Consider the following 6,047-nt stretch of genomic DNA (forward strand, 5'->3'; position numbering starts at 1 on the left):
ACATTTGGACATTTCAATTATCATTTCTCAGATTTATACAAACTCATGCAACTACGTCGATGCACACACATCGTCCGGCTACTCAATCACTATTAATTAAATATACCATCGGACCACCAAAATTTGACACGTTTGGCTATGGTGGAGTTTATCCACGGCTGCTCTGGCCCTTCCAGACGCCCTTGTCATCCTTCTCGCGAAAGCACCAGTCGAAGACGCAATACAGATCGAGCTGGATCTGCTCGTCGCCGGAGCTATCTTCGCCATCACTGTCCGCCTTCTCCTCCTTCGGTGGCAGTCCGGCCATGGCACGGACAGCCCGATTCTACTCTCGGACAAGGGCGCGCGTGTTCTTCCGCTGCCGTTTCTTCACAATATGGGCGCCGATAGCTTCCTCCTCTGCGGCCGCCCGCGCCGCCGCATCACACTAGTAGAAAAAGGGTCAAACGTGAAGCACATTAGTGCCGGTTTGTATTTGAGCCGGCACTAATGTATACATTAGTGCCGGTTCCAACGGCTAGCCGGGCCGCTTTCATTAGTACCGGTTCGTGGCGAACCTTTAGCACCGGTTCGTGCCACGAACCGGTACTAATGAGAGTGGTGGCAGGATGTTGTCAGACCTGGGCCCCTCCAGCCCCTTTAGTACCGGTTCTTGGCACGAACCGGTACTAAAGGTCGTCCTACATAGACCCTTCGTCCACCCGAGCTCGCTCTGTTCTTCCCCTTTCCCCTCTCCTCTCTATTCTTCCCTTCTTCCTCTCAAGCTCATCACATATTTTGTCCAAAATTTGTCAAGATTTGAAGGCCCCCATCCATTCAAATCATCACAAAGGTTAGCAACTTTGTCCTTTCATCTCTCATTGCTAGACTAGCTCGTGCAATGCTTTATATAGTGATTGATTTTTGAGTTTAGTAATTTGGGAGGATATATATATGTGTGTGCTAGTATTTGATTTATATGCAATTTGAGGTCAAAAATAACACTTAGTTTGCATATGTAGGTGTGGTTTACTTAGTGCCTTCTAAATCTCCGTCGTAACCACCGTCAATTGCCCGCACCGTCCCGTCGCCGGCACCACCTTGTGGTGAGCCTCTTGTTCATGAAATTTTATATAAAAATTGATGTTTGTGTGATTTGGATATATAGTTACTCGTATAATTATCTTACCCGTACGTTGTTTGTTATACATATAGTGCCATGGTTATGATATCCGTCCCCGTCGGCCCTTGTCCTCGTTATGATTCGGATGTGGTATATATATTCTCTTTTAAAACTAGTTGCATTTCGTGTTTATGACAAATTATGCCCATCAAGTTGACATAGAAATTTTTTCTAAGAGGTATGTGAACCGGAAATTCCAACCGACCCTATTGTCGAGAGGTTAAATTTAGTTGAAAGAGAAAACGAGTACATGAAAAAAAATGAAAAGAATTGAGGGGGAGAAGATGGAATTGGAGTTGCATGTTGCCGATGTCGTCGATGATCACAAGATCAAGATGGAGAAAATGCGCTTGAAGATGAGAAAGATTAGAAAATATGCCATCGATAGTGAGGCTTGGTATCATTATGCTGTTGGATCCATTGTTACCTTAGTTGCGATCTTGATCGCATTTGTTGTTGCATTTAAATTCTTTAGTTAGAGAGTTATTTGTTTGTTGCATTTAAGTGTTGTATGAACTTTGTGTATGAACTTGTATTAATTTGGTCTATTCGGTGTTGTGTAATGAAGATGAGCCGGCAATGGATGTACGATGACCGATGCTTTCCCCAGTTCGTTGAGGGCGTGCATACTTTTCTGCTTGCGGCTGAGGCAAACAAGCGGGCGGATGGTTTTATGCCTTGTCCATGTGCTGGCTGTAAGAATGGTCACAATTACTCTACGTCAAGAACCATTCACGTCCACCTGTTTAAGTCCGGTTTCATGCCCCACTATAATGTTTGGACCAAGCACGGAGAAAGAGGGGTTATGATGGAAGACAATGAAGAAGAAGAGGACGACGACATCTATACTGGCCATGGGTTCCCTGAATACGATGATACAACAATGGAGAAAGAAGTTGAGCCGGTAATGCGGGAAGAAGCTGAGCCGGCAATGTGGGAAGAAGCTGAAGAAGAGGCATCAGATGAGCCCGTTGATGATCTAGGTCGGGCCATTGCCGATGCAAAGAGAAACTGCGCAAGTGATTTGGAGAAGAAGAAGTTGCAGCGCATGTTAGAGGATCACAAAAAATTGTTGTAACCGAATTGCGTAGGTGACAAGAAAAAGCTGGGCACCACACTGGAATTGCTGCAATGGAAGGCAGAGAATGGTGTATCTGACAAGGGATTTGGAAAGTTGCTGGTAATGATAAAGGATATGTTTCCAAAGGACAACGAATTGCACGAGAGTACGTACGAAGCAAAGAAGGCTGTCTGCCCTCTAGGGTTAGAGGTGCAGAAGATACATGCATGCCCTAATGATTGCATCCTCTACCGCGGTGAGTACAGGATTTGAACGCTTGCCCAGTATGTGGTGCATTGCGCTATAAGATCAGCCGTGATGACCCTGGTGATGTCGAGGGCGAGCGCCCCAGGAAGAAGATTCCTGCCAAGGTGATGTGGTATGCTCCTATAATACCACGGTTGAAACGTTTGTTCCAAAACAAAGAGCATCCCAAGGCGATGCGATGGCACAGAGAAGACCGTAAGAAAGACAGAAAGTTGAGAGTACCCGCTGACGGGTCGCAGTGGAGAAAAATCGAAAGAAAGTACGGGAAGGAGTTTGCAGATGACGCAAGGAGCATATGGTTTGGTCTAAGCGTAGATGGCATTAATCCTTTTGGGGAGCAGAGCAGCAACCATAGCACCTGGCCTGTGACTCTATGTTTGTATAACCTTCCTCCTTGGTTGTGCATGAAGCGGAAGTTCATTATGATGTCAGTGCTCATCCAAGGCCCTAAGCAACCCGGCAACGACATTGATGTGTACCTAAGGCCATTAGTTGAAGAACTCTTACAACTGTGGAATGGAACAGGTGTACGTGCGTGGGATGAGCACATGAGGGAAGAATTTGACCTAAAGGCGTTGCTGTTCGTGACCATCAATGATTGGCCTGCTCTCAGTAACCTTTCAGGACAGACAAACAAGGGATACCGCGCATGCACGCACTGTTTGGACGATACCGACAGTATATATTTGGCTAATTGTAAGAAGAATGTGTACCTGGGACATCGTCGATTTCTTCCGAGCAGGCATCCCGTAAGAAAGAAAGGCAAGCATTTCAAAGGTGAGGCGGATCACCGGACGAAGCCTCGCCACCGTACTGGTGCTGATGTACATGATATGGTCAAGGATTTGAAGGTGGTCTTTGGAAAGAGTCCTGGTGGACAACCTGTTCGAAATGATGCTGACGGACGCGCACCCATGTGGAAGAAGAAATCTATATTTTGGGACCTGCCCTATTGGAAAGACCTAGAGGTCCGCTCCACAATCAACGTGATGCACATGACGAAGAATCTTTGTGTGACCCTACTTGGCTTCTTGGGCGTGTATGGGAAGACAAAAGACACACCTGAGACACGGGAGGACCAGCAACGTATGCACGGAAAAGACGGCATACATCAAGGTCATGCAAGCTACGCTCTTACCAAAGAAGAGAAGGAAATCTTCTTTGAATGCCTGCTCAGTATTAAGGTACCGTCTGGCTTCTCGTCGAATATAAAAGGAATAATAAACATGGCAGAGAAAAAGTTCCAGAACCTAAAGTCTCATGACTGCCACGTGATTATGACGCAACTGCTTCCGGTTGCATTGAGGGGGCTTCTACCGGAAAACGTTCGATTAGCCATTGTGAAGCTATGTGCATTTCTCAATGCAATCTCTCAGAAGGTAATCGATCCAGAAATCATACCAAGGTTAGAGAATGATTTGGTGCAATGTCTTGTCAGTTTCGAGTTGGTGTTCCCACCATCCTTCTTCGACATCATGATGCACGTCCTAGTTCACCTATGCGAAGAGATTAACGTTTTGGGTTCTGTATTTCTACACAATATGTTCCCCTTTGAGAGGTTCATGGGAGTCTTAAAGAAATATGTTCATAACCGTGCTGGACCAGAAGGAAGCATCTCCAAGGGCCGTCAAAATGAGGAGATCATTGAGTTTTGTATTGACTTTATTCCTGACCATAAGCCGATTGGTGTTCCTGAATCGCGGCATAAGGGCAGACTGGATGGAAAAGGCACGCTAGGAGGGGAACAAATAATATGTATGGACGGACATTCTCTCACTGAAGCACACTACACGGTTCTACAGAATTCCGCCTTGGTGGCTTCGTATATGGATGAACACAAGAATTTGCTACACTCCAAACACCCGGAGCAGTCTGATGACTGGATTACACGTGAACAAACCAGGAGTTTCGCCAGCTGGTTGCAGACACGTACCATGCATGACACCTCTATTGAAGATGACCTGTACTTGTTGTCCCAGTTACCATCTTCGAATATAATGACTTTCAAAGGGTACGAGAGAAATGGTAATACATTTTATACGATCGCCCAAGATAAGAAGAGCATCAACCAAAACAGTGGTGTCCGCTTTGATGCAGAAACCAAGACGGGAAAGGAAACATATTATGGTTATATACAGGACATATGGAAACTTTACTATCGACGTGGTTTGAAGGTCCCTTTGTTTCGGTGCAAATGGGTCAATATGACACGAGGCGGGGTAACGGAAGACCCGCAGTACGGAATGACAACAGTAGATCTCAACAATCTTGCGTATGCAGACGAACCATTCGTCCTATCCAATGATGTGGCACAAGTTTTCTATGTGAAGGACATGTCTATCAAGCCAAGAAAAAGAAAAGATAAGGAAGCAAATGCATCGTACGATGAGCCAAAGCGGCACATAGTTCTTTCTGGAAAGAGAAATATAGTGGGAGTGGATGACAAGACAGACAAGTCAGAAGATTACGAAAAGTTTGATGAAATTGCTCCATTCACAGTGAATATTGACCCGAACATCCTGTTAAATGATGAAGATTTTCCATGGTTACGGTGCAAAGGGACACACGCGAAGAAAAAGTTTCACACCCAAAGATCTGGAATGTGATCGGCTTCACTATCATCACTTTCTTCTTTGTTTCACACCCAGAAGGAAATCTGTGTAATAGTTAGGGTAGTTAATTATGTGTTTTGGCATTTGAAACGCGAAGAAATTTTATGTGCAAACAAATTCTTTCATGCATTTACTGATTTTTAAAGTTAAGTTATTTACAAACTAGAGATTCAAACTAATTTCAAATAATTCAAAATTTAAACTATTCAAATTTGAAAACTACGGGCACTAACAGAAAGTTTATAATTTTTTGTACCTAAAGCAAAAATATTCACAAAGAAACTCTAAGTACACAAAAAACAACTCAAAAATAAATAAAGCAAAAAAATAAAAAAAAAAAGCCCGCCTACTAGGCCAGAGCGGCCTGCATACGACTAGAAACCCAACCTGTTGTTGGGCCAGGATGCAGGCCCGCAAAGGCCCAGTAGGCCAACAGGGCAGCACAGAACATGTAGGTCCAGTAGGCCTACTTTGGAGAGGAGCTCGAGAGAGCTACCGCACGGGGGTTTATAAACCAGTGCGGTCGCCCCTCGGCTAGCGAGTTGGGACTAAACTTGCGCACTGCACCTGCGCCAGCGCACCCCCTTTAGTACCGGTTCATGGCACCAACCGGTACTAAAGGGGGGCCTTTAGTGCCGGTTGGAGCCACCAACCGGTACTAAAGGGGGTGCGGTTCCCGCCGCTTGGCCTGGCCAAAACAGGCCTTTAGTACCGGTTAGTGGCTCCAACCGATACTAAAGGTGCCTTCTATATATACAACACTTATGAAAATTTCATTCTCCCTCTGTTTCTTCCTCTGTTTCCCCATTGAAGCACCGCCCGCGCGCCCCGATCGATCGACGCCGTCGCTGTCGCCGCCCCCGTCCCCGTCGCCGCCCCCGTCCCCGTCGCCGCCCCCGTCGCCGCCCTCGTCTCCGTCGCCGCCCCGGGCCCGTCCCCGTCGCGC

The sequence above is a fragment of the Triticum dicoccoides genome, chromosome 3A (assembly GCF_002162155.2).
Source record: "Triticum dicoccoides isolate Atlit2015 ecotype Zavitan chromosome 3A, WEW_v2.0, whole genome shotgun sequence".
Taxonomy (NCBI): Eukaryota; Viridiplantae; Streptophyta; class Magnoliopsida; order Poales; family Poaceae; genus Triticum; species Triticum dicoccoides.